The sequence below is a fragment of the Oryctolagus cuniculus genome, chromosome 12 (genome assembly GCF_964237555.1).
Source record: "Oryctolagus cuniculus chromosome 12, mOryCun1.1, whole genome shotgun sequence".
Lineage (NCBI taxonomy): Eukaryota > Metazoa > Chordata > Mammalia > Lagomorpha > Leporidae > Oryctolagus > Oryctolagus cuniculus.
The window spans coordinates 98,343,016-98,357,547 of record NC_091443.1 but is presented as its reverse complement, the minus strand read 5'-3'; the positions used below and the strand labels follow the sequence as shown (position 1 = coordinate 98,357,547).

At 48.8% G+C, this 14,532-nt stretch overlaps 1 protein-coding gene across 8 annotated transcripts in view; it reads left to right on the top strand.

Annotated features, from left to right (window-relative positions):
• The window catches only part of LOC127482730 (monoacylglycerol lipase ABHD2), a 709,665-nt gene that overhangs the window by 112,154 nt on the left and 582,979 nt on the right, over positions 1-14,532 (top strand). For 7 of the 8 annotated variants that reach the window (XM_070054436.1, XM_070054437.1, XM_070054434.1 and 4 more), the window contains 3 exons: positions 3,531-3,694; positions 5,866-6,066; positions 9,153-9,305. The gene's annotated coding sequence lies outside the window, so the exon portion shown is untranslated. The remainder of the gene's footprint in view (positions 1-3,530; positions 3,695-5,865; positions 6,067-9,152; positions 9,306-14,532) is intronic. The other variant, XM_070054435.1, reaches the window with a different exon arrangement.

Here is a 14,532-nt window from a genome sequence, read left to right as displayed (position 1 = left end):
GAAAACCTTTCTCTCTGTCACTGTCCAACTCTGCCTGTCAAAAAAATAGCCGTTAAACCTCAAAAGATTTGGTACTATAGCTTTAAAAAAAAAAGAAATCATTATAGACAGGGAGGTTTTCATAGGCCTATGCTTATTGCAGTAGGGTGCACAATAGCCAGGCTATGCAGTCTGTATATGTATGCAGTCTGCATATGTACATAGCCCATAATGTCTTTATTCAGTCTTAAGGCGATAGATATTTAGGCTGATTGCATATTTTTGCTGCTGTGATTTGAGCTGTAGTAAATACGGGGGCAGCGATAACTCTTTTTTCATATGCTGATTTCACTTCCCTTAGGTATATTCCCAGGGGTGGAATGGCTGTGTCATATGCTATGTCCGTATTCAGATTTCTGAGGGATCTCCATGCTGTCTTCCACAGTGGCAATACCAGTTTACATTCCCACCAGCAGTGGATTAGGGTGCCTTTTTCCCCACATTCACAAGGCCATTGTAGTATTGCTTTGCATTTCCCTGACGGCTAGTGATCCTGAGCATTTTTTTTTCTTTTTGACAGGCAGAGTGGACAGTGTCAGAGGGAGAGAGAGAAAAAGGTCTTCCTTTTTCCGTTGGTTCACCCCCCAATTGCCACTCCGGCAGCACATTGTGGCCGGTGCACTGCGCCGATCCAAAGCCAGGAGCCAGGTGCTTCTCCTGGTCTCCCAAGTGGGTGCAGGGCCCAAGCACCCAGGCCACCCTCCACTGCACTCCTGGGCCACAGCAGAGAGCTGGCCTGGAAGAGGAGCAACCGGGACAGAATCTGGTGCTCCGACTGGGAGTAGAACCTGGGTGCCGGCGCCGCAGATGGAGGATTAGCCTAGTGAGCCGTGGCACTGGCCGATCCTAAGCATTTCTGCATATGTTTGTTGGCCATTTAGATTTCCTTTCTTGAAATATTTAGCCTGTTGAAGTCCCTTGCCCATTTCTTGAGTGGGTGGTTTGTTTTGCTGTTGTTGAGTTTCTTGAAAGTTTCTGGTAGGTTATCCTTTATCAGTTGCATACTTTGCAACTGTTAGTTGCCTCTTCACTTTGCTGAGTGTCTCTTTTGCAGTGCAGAAGCTTCTCAATTTGTTGTTGTTGTTTTGGTGTCCTCTTCTATTCCTTTCTTTAATCTTTTGTGATTCTCCAATATTGAAAATTCTTGGTTAAATTTATTCTTAGCTGGGGCCAATGCCATGGTTCACTTGGTTAATCCTCCACCTGCGGTGCCAGCATTCCATATGGGTGCCGGTGGTTCTAGTCGCAGTTGCTCCTCTTGCAGTCCAGCTCTCTGCTGTGGCCCATGAAGGCAGTGGAGGATGGCCCAAGTGCTTGGGTGCCTGCACCCATGTTGGAGACCAGGAAAAAGCTCCTGACTCTTGGCTTCAGATCAGCATAGCTCCAGCCGTAGTGGCCATTGTTGGGGGTGAAAGGAAGACTTTCTCTGTTTCTCTCACACTCTAACTCTATCTGCCAAATAAATTAAAAAAAAAAATTCCAAGCTATTTTATTTTCTTTGTAGCTATGTGAATGGGATTGGTCTTCGAAGTCCTTTCTTAGGCTAGGAGCTGATAGCAAACAGACAGAAACATCGTTCCTGCCTTGGGAAGGCTCTGGGGCCAGCACATGGCCAAGGAGGACAGTGCTGCCGGTGGGAGCTGGGTTCCAGTGCCACTTCCCAAGTGTGCCTTTGCAGCAGTGCCATTCCTCACAGCTCTGGGGCTCCTACACTGTGGGTGCCTCCTTCTGCCCCTCTCCCCTGCAGCACAGAAGGCCTGGGCACCCTGCTGTGTGAGACGCCCAGTGATTAGTCCTGGCCGAGTTTTGTTACCTCCTGACACGTTCGCCCAGGAAGACAGATATGTGAGCCGCACAGGGGTCATGCAGGGAGGCTGTGCATCGGCTTTTCTTCCCTGACCTAGGAGCGAGGAACGCTGTTACAGATGGTGCAGAGGAAGTTGCCTTGACTTGTTGTGCTGTTATTTTTTTCAGGATTAGGTTTGGGAAAAAAGTGGTTTGGGAAAAAAGTGCCTCTGATGGGAGCCTGGAGCCGAGGCACATCATGTGCCTGGCTTACAGAGCCCGACTTGTCCTCAGCATGGTTGGTTCTTGAATTTCTCATTTAAAGGCAAGATTCTCTAGATCCTATTTCTTTTCTTTTTTTTTATCTTTTATTTAATGAATATAAATTTCCAAAGTACGACTCATGGGTTACAATGGCTTCCCCCCCCATACCGTCCCTCCCACCCACAACCCTCCCCTTTCCCACTCCCTCTCCCCTTCCATTCACATCAAGATTCATTTTCGATTATCTTAATATACAGAAGATCAGCTTAGTATACCTTAAGTAAGGATTTCAACAGTTTGCTCCCACACAGAAACATAAAGTGAAAAATAATAGATGATTTTTTTTAAATGATGATGAAATCAGATCAGACCTATTGTCATGTTTAATCCCAGTGAGAGTCAAGTTGGGAATTGATAATTTCTTTTCTTTTTTTTTTTTTTTTTACAGAAGATCAGTTTAGTGTACATTAAGTAAAGATTTCAATCGTTTGCACCCCCATAGAAACACAAAGTGAAATATACTGTTTGAGTACTCGTTATAGCATTAAGCCTCAGTGTACAGCACATTAAGGACAGAGATCCTACATGAGGAGTAAGTGCACAGTGACTCCTGTTGTTGACTTTACAAATTGACACTCCTGTTTATGGCATCAATAATCTCCCTATGCACCAGTCATGAGTTTCCAAGGCTATGGAAGCCCCTTGAGTTATTTGGAAGTCAAAGTTATACAGAGAGAAGGAGATGCAGAGGGGGGGTCGTCCATCCAATGGTTCACTCCCCAATTGGCTGCAATGGCTGGAGCTGTGCCTATCCAAAGCCAGGAGCCAGGAGCTTCCTCCAGGTCTCCCACTTGGGTGCAGGGGCCCCAAGGCTTGGTCCATCTCCCACTGTTTTCCCAGGCCATAGCAGAGAGCTGGATGGGAAGTGGAGCAGCCAGGACTAGAACCGGCACTCATATGGGATGACGGTACATCAGGCCAGGGCATTAACAGGCTGCACCACAGTGCCAGCACCTCTAGCTCCTATTTCTGAATACCAAAATGTGGTCACCCTTTAACCTGATGTGAATCTTTTTTTTTTAATTAATTGAAAGGGAGAGAAAGAGCGACAGACAGACAGAATCGAACTTCCATTTGCTGGTTCACTCCCCAAATGACTGGGCTTGGCCAGGACAAAGCCAGGAACCAGGAGTTTCTTCTGGGTCTCCCACATGGGTGCAAAAGCCCAAGTACTTGGGTCATTTTCCGCTGCTTTCCCAGGCACATTGGCAGAGAGCTGGATTGGAAGTGGAGCAGATAGGATTTGAATTGGCGCTCACATAGGATGCTGTGCTGCAGGCAGCAGCTTTACCCACTATACCACAGCACCGGCTCCTGATGTGAATCATTCCTACACAGCATTGGTTTCTTCCTTCAGTTTACTCTCCTTGCTTTTGGTTTAGATTGGTACACTTGTTGCAGCCTTCCTCTGGTGACGAGAAATCTACCAACGTGTCTATGCAGCTCTTCAACACAGGGACTGAGCAACTCATCGTCACCTTAGAAAACATTGGCCAGGAACCCCTGGAGACACTGGAGGTCACCTCCAAACTGCTCCCCACCAAGGGTAGGTGTGGTCAGTGCGTCAGACCCTGGGAAGTTTGCATTGTTGCCTTGCACAAGCGATGTTTTACATAGTTACTGTTCAGACATCCTTTAGTTTGGTTCAACACTGGTTGGGGTGGAGATCACACACCACATGCTACAGGCATGAGACAGACCCCTTAATGCCCTTGGTTCCCATTACTGAATCTGAACAGGGGTCAGATCCTCAGCAGACTGGTTACTGAGTTGGAGACTGGGAGATGAGAGCAGGCCGATCCCATGGTTCCCACAGCCCAGGGTGGCCTCCTGACTCAGCCCTTGAGGGCTGGGCCAGGCTGAAGCCAGGAGCTAGGAACTCCATCCAGGATTCCCACGTGGATAGCCGGGGCCCAAGCACTTGGGGAAACCTCCGCTGCTTTCCCAGGCTCTTTAGCAGGGAGCTGGATTAGGAGTGGAACAGCCACGTCTCGAACTGAAGCTCATCTGGGATGCCGGCATTGCAGGAGGCTGCTTAACCCTCGGCACCACAGTGCCAAGGCCAAGGTGTAGCTTTTCCACCTTTCTGGGCTGCTGTTTCCTTTGCTGTTGCTGTGCCTTTGAACTCTTCTGGAACTCAGTCCCGTGCCAGCCATCCCTTTCTTTCCTGCCTTTTATCAGGACAGTATTCATTGCAGACTTGTAGGAATCCTATCTAAACAATTGTGTGCCTGCTATGTAGCTTCCATACCTAGCATTCTGCTGCATTTGCTTTGTGACACATCTCTCTGGCCTCCTACCTGCATACCTCCCCTCCCCCCTCCAGTATCTTGTCTAAAGTTCCAGAATTCAGAAGCACCGATGAGTGCTTCTGAGCTGGATGTTTTTGATAAAATGCGTATGTGCTGAAACGTGCAGGTCTAACATGTTCCATCTGATGAGTCCAACAGATGCTGGCCCATGTCATTGTGTAATCTAAGCCCTCGTCAAGATGTAATACAGAACATTTCCATCACCCCAGAAAGTTCCCCAGCTTTCCTCCCAGCAAGTCCTAGTGCTACCCCAGGAGCAAATGCTCTTGTCTGTCATCTGTGTGCTGGGCAGCCCCACTGGGTGTTTACTGCTGGTGATGCAGGGTGTGGGTGACATGCATGGCAACCAGGCAGGTGGCAATTGGCAGACATGCAGCCCAGTCACCTTCTCTTCCCTGCCTCGAGTTTAATTTTCCGCTGGGTCTTGCCCACACCTGGTTGGTCTTAAAAATCTTTAGACGTTTATTTTCAGGCTGGCACTGTGGTGTAGCTGGTTGAGCCACTGCCTGTGGCACTGATATCCCATGTGGGTACCAGTTTGTGCCCCAGCTGCTCCACTTCTGACCCAGCTCCTTGCTAGTATGCTGGGAAAGCAATGGAAGGTGGTCCAAGTGCTTGGGTCCCTGTGGGAGACTTGGAGGAAGCTCCTGGCTTTTGGCTTCTGGCTCCGGCCTGGTCCGGCTCTGGCTGTTGGAGCCATTTGGGGAGTGAACCAGCAGATGGAAGAGTTCTCTCTCTCTCTCTCTGTTCTTTTTCTTTGTAACTCTGCTTTTCAAATAAAATAAATCTTAAAAAAAGAAATTTACTTTCATTTCTCTGAAAGGCAGAAAGACAGAGAGAGAGAGAGACAAAGATTATCCATAGATTGTTTTAACTCCCAGAGGGCCAAAGGCCTGCAACAGCCAGGGCCAGGACAGGCCAAAGCCAGAACTCAATTCAGGCCTCTCTCATGGGTCACAGGGATCCAAGTACGTGAGCCATCACTTAGGGCCTCCCAAGGTGTGCACTGGCAGGAAGCTGGAATCCAGAGCAGAGCTGAGCCTGGAGGGGAAATGCAGGGGTCCCAGGCATTTAATGGCTGAGCCAGATGCTGGCCCCTGATGTGTCCCTGTGTTGTGTTGCTTTGCTCGGCTTGTCTCTAGTTAGGCCTAGGATGCCTGGGGCCTGTGTTACTCTCCTCCTTTTTATGGACAGGGGAAGTAAAGGCAGAAGAGGTGACTGACTAAGGTCACATGGCAGGTGGGCGGGGAACCAGCAGGAGGACCAAAGTCTCCTGATTCTCAGCTTTGGTGTAGTCACCCTTAGGAGGCAGAAGCATGATAATCATGTAACACACAGCCCGGTGTAGCCATCTCAGAGCAACACAGTTAGGAGTGAAAAATTAAAACCATCATTCTTTCTTTAGTTTCCTCCCAAGCTGCCATACATCTACATGTGGAATTAACTTAATGGAAACAAACCATCTGCTTCCAGAATATACAAAGGGAATAATTCCTGGTTCTTTTGCTGTACAAAGCAAGGCTGCCAGTGGTGACAGATGACCACCAGCACTAGAAGCTGGGAACGTGCACCAGGCTCCTGTGTGGGGCCATGGCGACAGCAGCAGGTTTGCCTGTGGATATTAACGAGCATCTATTTCCATTCTTGCCTCAGCTTCACCTTGGGCCCGCCGAGCCTACTGAATGCCTGCTCTGTGGATTGAATGCTTCTCTGGTGCCTGCAACGTTTTCTTTCTTTGTGCCGCTGGTAGAGTTATTTTCTATCTTAAAATTAGGAAGAGCTCCCACCCTAGAGCTCATTCCATGTGCCAGATGTGAGGCACTTGACATTCTTTTTCCGTATGAAGTTGTCCCAGTGACCACAGGAGGGCTATCAGGGTGGGTGCTCTGATAATCTGTTTATTTCACTGTGACATCCTCCATGCCTGAGAACCCAGAGCAGTGCTTGTCACTTAGCAGGTGCTGCACAAGTGTCAACCACGGTTCTCACCTCCTGGGGCCATCCTGAGAATGCAGGACACAGGTGGACAGTACTGGGCACCGAAGCGCTGGACCCAGGCTTGCTTTGGCAGTGGTGGTGTTTGGTGCACCCTCCTCTCTGCAGGACTGCATTTGTGGTCTCAGTGCCCGATGCCGCTAAACCTACTGGCACCCTGTGTCCTTTCCTGATCCTGCCCGACAGCTGGGAGACACTGAGGGTCCCGGCAGGGCCCCCACAGTGCTTTAACGCGTCTGTGCTCACCCTGAATAACCCCCCATTCTTCAGACACCAACCTCAGAGAAAGAAAAGTTTCTTGTTCTGTTTTCCCTCCTCCCGTCTTCCTTGCTATCCTGACCTATTTTACTACAAAAAATTATTTGTTTAATTTATTTGAAAGTCAGAGACAGAGAGGCTAATGAAGACAGAGAGGGAGAGAAAGATCCCATCTGCTGGTTCACTCTTAGGGTGTGCATTAGCAGGGAGCTGGAGTCAGAAGTGGAGCTGGAACTCAAACTTGCAGGCATCTCAAGTGTTTTTTTTTTTAAATAAAATTCTTTTTTCTTTACTTTTTAAATGTTGGTATATTTATTTGAAAGGCAAAGTGACAGAGGAATAGATCTTTCATCTTCTGGTTCATTTTCCAAATGCCCACAACAGCTGCAGCTGGGCCAGGTCAAAGCTGGGAGCCTGGACCTCCAACCGGATCTCCCACGTTGGTGGCAGGGACTCAAGTAATTGAGCCATTATCTGCTGCCTCCCAGAGGAAGCTGGATAGGGGAAGCCGATTAGCTGGGACTTGAACCAGGTGTTCCAGCATGGGATGTGGGTACTCCACAGGGAGGTTTAATCTGCTGCAGTACAATACCTACCCGCGGGTGACTTCTTAACCACTGTGCCCCACTCCTGCCCGACTTCTGCCCCTCCTGGCTTATTTGAACTCCTTTGCATGTTCAGTGTGCAGTGAGGGTTAGTGCTCTGAAGTATCGGGCCAGCCTTTATGGGCCCCTCAAGCTTTTACGGGACAAGCTCGTCCCCGTGTATACACATTCCCTCCAGAGAGATGAGGCGTTACACACCACCACATTTCAAGACCAGGATTGTCTACTGATTTAACCCTCCTACTTATAATTCACCTGCAACAAGTCTTCCTTTGTAGGCTTGGGAAGATGCCAACTTTCACTCTTGCTTAAATAGTCCCAGATTCAGAAAAGTCTACTGTTTGTTTTAGCTTTCCAACAAATGTCCTGTGATCCACGTGTGTGAGGGTGTGCACACATGCAGACACATGCACATATGTAGCCACACCCCCACACACTGCTGGATGTCTTTTTTTCTTCAACAAGAAGTGCTGACTCCATGCCAGCGTGATTGAAGATTCATGCAGGGTTTGATTGGGCCGAGCTTCTTGGGCTGCGTCTTTTCCCACCGATGCTGGAGCTGAGCCCAGGTGCAGGGAGAAGCCGGCAAGCACAGCAGAGCTGAGCGGTCCCTGCTCGTCACCCAGTGCTACTCGGTGTTAAGATGCTGACACCACTTTTCTCAGGGGGAGAATGAGTGATGTGTGCACCACGGTTGACATCTGTTTCTCCTGTTCCCTCTGGCAGCACGTCCCTCTGTGGGATTTTGAGAAGCTGCTTTCTTCATTCTGTCTGGTAGCACAGAAATACAGAGAAGAAACAAACAGGAAGGGCTGCCTGTGAGGCAGGGCCTGGTCTTGAATCTGGTGCCCGAGCTGTGTAGCTTGCCATGGCACTGTAGCCACAGAGAAGGCTCACTGGCCCTGCCCGCAGCTGTGCCTTAGCCATAAAGGCTTTGGTTGTTTGGCATCAGATGGTCCCTGAGCGTGGCGCTGCCTGTGACTTGCACACATCACTTAAGGCACAGAGTTTCCTACAACATAAGCAGATTGTTTGGTGTCTGAGTGTGCTCATGCTGGCCTCCCAGGGTTCTGTGTGTGAGACCTGGAGCATCACTGACATTCTGGCCTTGTGGTTATCCCAGGATCTCGGTGCACCACACTCATGTAAAGAATTACACTTGAAAGAATGGCACCGTTTCACAGGCTTGCGGTCAGGGTTGGACAGCAGAGTGCCAGATGCTGTGTGGACGTGGTGCCCTTCCTAAGATGGGATGGGGAGCAGAGCCCATGCAGAAGTCAGGGAGAGAGTATATACACCGATCTTAGCAGGTACTGCTCAGGGGAGCACGCGGACAGCAGCTGCCTGGCTCTTGGTGTTTCGGTGATACCACTTAGCACTGAGCCCACGTTTGCCACCTGTTCCTCCCCTTCCTTTAGGGTTGTGGTTGGCAGGTGCCTCCTGCAGGTCAGCTACAGTCAGGGTTGATGTTCCTCACACCTCCCTTCTCCTCCATACACCACCGCCTCTCTGTCCCCTGCCCCTAGGGCTCTGTGGCCTCAGCCCCAGAGTTCATCTCTCCAGTGAAGCACTTCTGAGGAAGGAAAAGCCCTCTGGGCAGGCAAGGAGAGTGCTGTAGCTGGTTGTAACATGATGCATTCTCCCTCCTCTTTGTGCCTCACGGCCTCTTCTGATTCAGGACTTTTCCTGGGACTTTTTGCTCTCCGACGTCTTGAATGCTTCTTGTCTTTGTTTTTGAGCTTGTGCCAGAATTTCCCAGCCGGGTTGGTGTCAGTCTCATTGTGCCTCTGCTCTGCCATCACCATCAACATCACTATTGTTGTTACCATTGCAGAGAAGCTGTACGGTGACTTCCTGAGCTGGAAGCTGGAAGAAACCCTCACCCAGTTTCCCCTGCAGCCTGGGCAGGCGGCCACCTTCACTGTCACCATGAAAGTGAGCCTGGATTTCTCCTGCCAGGAGGGTCTCCTGCAAGACCTGAGTGACGGTAAGCAGCTCCCTCGTTTCCGAGAGCTCACCCGCTCCCAGGTGTGCATTGTAGCCAGCTCTCCATGGTGCCTGCCACCGGCCATGTGACTCACCCATCTGAGACCTCTCCTACTTTGTTAGCAGCGTGGCTTACTGCAGGCACATTATAGAGACAATTTCTCAATTCCCACTCTTGACTGTCTTGTCCTGATTTGCTAGGTGGTCGTCCTAAGGGAGTGGAATGCTGTGATTTTCCCCGCAAGTGTGCCTGCTGTGTCGGTAGGACACACAGTGGTGATGATGGAGTTCTCCCATCTGGTGATGCCAGTAAGGAGACGGAGCTGGGGGCAATGGGAATTGTATCTGCTGCAGCACCAGGCCTGGCCATGTGGGGACGTGAGTTCACAGATTAGCTGTGTCAGGTTGTCACATGCTCTTCTGGAGGCCTTGGGCTTGTGTTAGTCAGCTCAGGCTGCTGTAACAAACCCCACAGCTGGCCTGGCCCAGCCACAGGCATTGACTTTCTGCTGGTTCTCAGCATTGCAAGTCTGACCCAGGTGCTAGCATGGTTGGGTTCCTGGTGAGGGCGGCCATCTTCTTGCTGTGTTCTCATTGGGTGGAGACAGATCAACTCTCTGGTATTTCTTCCCCTTCCCTTTTTTTGTTTTTTTAAGATTTATTTATTTACTTGAGGGGCAGTTACGGGTGTGTGGTGAGGTAGAAACACACAGGGACGCATGTGCGCACACACACACACGCACAGAAACACACAGAGTGGGAGAGAAGAAAGATCTTCCATCTGCTGGTTCACTCCCCAAATAGCCACAATGGCTGGGACTGTGCCTGGCAGAAGTCAGGAACCTGGAACACCATCTAGGTTTCCAGTGTGTGTGTCAAGGGCCCAAGCTTGGGCCATGTCCTGCTCCTTTTCCAGGCACATTAGCAGAGAACTGGATCAGAAGTGGAGTAGCCAAGACATGAACTGGTGTTCACATGGGGTGCTGGGGACACAGGTGGTGACTTAACCCCCTGTGCTGCAACACCAGCCCCAGTAAGAACATTTCAATCCTGTGTTTTAAGGACTTTGGAGTCTTCATATACAGTACATGACTTTCATCTCCATGAACATGATGTAAATGACAGACCCTCCTGTGGGTGTTTTGGGTCCGGGTATTCCTGGGTGTGTTGCAGCTCCCATTCCTTGTCCGTTCACCTGCCAAGGGGCATTCATGCGTTTCCGTTGTCTTGGCTGTGGTGAGCAGTGCTGCAGTGGACATGTGAGTGAAGACATGGCTCTGCCATATACATATATGTACTCCTGTATATACCACATACACACATTACATTCACGCATACATATCACATTCATGTACACAAACACATCACACATATACATGTCACATATGTCACATGCGTGCACATGCACACATTACATGCATGTACATATACACCTTACATGCACATGTACATAAATCCAGATGTGGGCTGGTGGGGTCCTGGGAGAGTTTGAGTTGTTTTTAGCTTTTAGTGATTCTCCATGCTTGTTTTCAACATGCTGCACTGACCGACATTCCCTGGAGAAGTGTGCTAACCCCTCTTTCTGCACCTGTGGCTTGGGTCTTGTGGGAATAGCCAGTCTAGTGGAGTGACATGCCATCTTATATGGTTTTATTTTTATTTATCGATTTTGAAGATTTGTATGTTTATTTGAAAGTTAGAGTTGGAAGAGAGAGTGAGGGACAGAGAGAGGGCCCTTTAATCTGCTGGTTTGCTCCCCAGAAGGCTGCAATGGCCAGAGCTGCCCCAGACCAAAGCCAGGAGCCAGGAGCCCCTGGATGCAGGGACCCAAACACGTGGTCCATCATCCACTGCTTTTCCCAGGTCATTAGCAGAGAGCTGGATTGGAAGTGAAGGGAGTGGGACAAAATCCAGTGCCCGTGTGGGATGTCAGCGTCTCAGGTTGCAACTTACCCGCCTTGTCACAACACTGGCCTCTCTGTGTGGTTTTAATTTGCATTTCTCTCATACTTGGCGATGGTTACTTGTATGTATGTCTTCTTTGGAGAAATGTCCATTCAGGAGCTGTTTGTTCTCTTGTTACTGATTCATTTGAGTTCTTTGTATTAAGGTAGTAGCCCCTCACCTGATAAATGATTTCAAGTATCCTCTCTCAGTGTGTGCATGTCGGTTCTCTACTCTGTTACTTGTTTCCTTGCTTGGAGAAGGATTTTCTGGTATGCAATCTCACATGTCTATTTTTGCTTTTGTTGCCCACGCCTTTGAGGTCACATTGAAGAATTACTGCTCAGACCAATGCCATGGACATTTCCCTCTGCTTTTCTCTAGTCATTTTAGAGTTTTGGGTCTTATGTAGGAATTTATTTATTTATTTACTTATTGGGATATGTGTGTATGTATGTGTGAATGTGTACATATATCGATATCAAATCTCTAGCATAAACCACTATCACAGGCATTTAATTTTAATGTATTTTCATCTTATTTGAAAGGCAAAGGAGGCTGAGAGAGAGAAAAGAGAGAGAGAGAGAGAGGAGAAGGATCTCCCATTTTCTAGTTCACTCCCACAAAACCTTCATAATATGGAAAAGGCTTATGCTACTTCAAAAATCAGAATACAGATTTATAAAATACATTCAATTTTGTAAAATGTTTCTATTATTTATTTTGACAGGCAGAATTAGACAGTAAGAGAGGGGGAGACAGAGAGAAAGGTCTTACTTCCATTGCTTCACCCTCCAAATGGCTGCTATGGCCGGAGCTGCACCGATCTGAAGCCAGGAGCCAGGTGCTTCCTCCTGGTCTCCCATGTGGGTGCAGGGCCCACTGCCTTCCCGGGCCACAGCAGAGAGCTGGACTGGAAGAGGAGCAACCGAGACAGAATCCAGCACCCTAAACAGGACTAGAACCTGGGGTGCCGGTGCTGCAGGTAGATTAGCCAAGTGAGCTGCAGAGCTGGCCAATAAATTCAATTTTTAAAATCAATACAATTTTTTTAAAAGAATAAACAATACTAAATAAACACATAATGTTAATTGTGCCTGTCTATGCACAGTTAGGATGCAGGATGAGGAATTATTTTTTTCCTATCCACTTATATTTTTCAAGATTTATAAAAGGAACATACATAATTTGTAAGCTAAAATTTATCATTAAATTGCTTCAAAGTGTGGCAGGCATTGTGGTGCAGCAGGTTAAGCTGCAGCTTGGGACACCCACATCCCACACTGGAGAGTCTGGTTCAAGTCTCGGTTGCTCCATGATGCAGATCTGGTTTCCTGCTCACGTGCACCACGGGAGGCAGCAGGTGATGGCTCAAGTGCTTGTGTCCCTGCCGCCCACATGGAGACCCGCAAGGAACTCTGGGCTCCTAACTTTGGCCTGGCCCAGCCCTGGCTGTTGCAGGCATTTGTGGAGTGAACCGCTGGATGGAAGATTTCCCTCTCTTTTTTCTGTCACTCAACGTCTTACATAAATAAACAAACAAAATTTTTAAATGCTTCAACTTGAATTTTCAAAAAGCTTTTACAAAGAAAACTTGGGATCTGCTGCCACCCTCCATCCAGGTACAGAACCCAGCACCATAAAAGGTCAGAGGCGGACAGAAACTGCAAGGTGCCTTTGAATGTCAGGGATTCCTAGACCTGAGATGACTGCGGCAGCAGCGACAGGCATCCAGGACTGTGCAAACTCGGGACACACACAGTCACTGCCATCCCTTCCCCACAGATCAGGAAGCCAAGGCTCAGAGACTCACCCCAGGTCAGGGGTCTGCCAGTTCTCCCACCACGTGCCCAGATTACACTCCACTCCCCGCAGCACGCAGACACTGCCTAAGCAGCCATCATCCTGTGAGGAAGACCCTCCCTGACACCACTCAGCGAGATTCCATCCCTTGAAGAGAAACAGCAGTCCTCTAACTCCTGGCTCTCACTCTGCCTGGGTTATTAAGCCTTCAGAAAAGACAGTGTCAAGTTGTTCAGCTCCACACAGACTGCCTGACTTACAGGGAAAGACAGCAGGGTCTGTGTCCCCAGTAGCGCACAACCCATGGAGAGATCAGCTAGCTAAGGGACGCTAGGAGCCTAATGAAATGATCTCATTGAGAACTCAGCCAGGTAATCCAAAGGAGAGGATGAAGAATCTGCTGACTTCTTAACAGCAGGGGAGCTGGGGAAAGGAGTAGCCCAGAGCTTCTGCCCTGGCAGGAACAGCACCAACTACGTGACGGGCTCCAAGAACCAAAAATGCCCAGTAAACCAAATACATATTATGTAGATGGGGAAAGTATGAAAGCAGGCTAAAAAGATGGCTTGAAGCAAACCATGAGTGTCCTTGAGATAAAGCCAAGACTTCACAGGGTACATAAGGCCAGTTCCACAGGTCCCGAGCTAAGAAGAAGGTGCAAACTGCCTAGCCTGTGACAAGTAGGCTGGAAAGAGCCAAGCCAGTGGATGGGGCATTACATTAGGGTGCTGCAGCTTGCAGAGCAGGAGGGACCTGAGATTTGAACCAGGGCCGTGACAGTGGAAAGGGGAAGAACTGGCCCAGGTAAGATCAGCTCATATGGACATAGGACACGCCAGGCAGGTGGGGCCCAGGTGAGATCAACTCACACGTGGACAGAGGACAAGCCAGGCAGGAGGGGCCAAGGTGAGATCAACTCACATGGACACAGGACACAGCAGGCACAGAGAGGGTGCAGGACAATTTGGGGAGACTTCCAAGACTAAGAAGCTGGTAGCACCCTTGACTCAAAACAGGAAATTCAGGAGGAAATGACAGAAAATTGAACAGAGGAGATAGTGAATTAGGCTCCCATTAAAAGCTAGGGGACCGGCCTGCGCCACAGCTCACTAGGCTAATCCTCCACCTGCGGCGCTGGCACCCTGGGTTCTAGTCCCAGTCGGGGCGCCGGATTTTCACAAAAAGTGAAAAGTAAGTTACATTAATTTAATAAAAGAAAAATGCAACAAAGAAGATTTAATTTTGTCAGTGTTTATTTGAAATCAACTTAATTCATCATGTGTTAAATTGATGACAAATGAATTAGGAAGTTATTTTTAACAGGATAGAGATTTACTAACTTAAAACATTTTACATTATGTTACCTTCAGTAATGATCCCCTACAGAGCATTTACATGTATTTTAGAAGGTAACTAACTGTGGCCAGCACCACAGCTCACTTGGCTAATCCTAGCCTGCAGCGCCGGCACCCTGGGTTCTA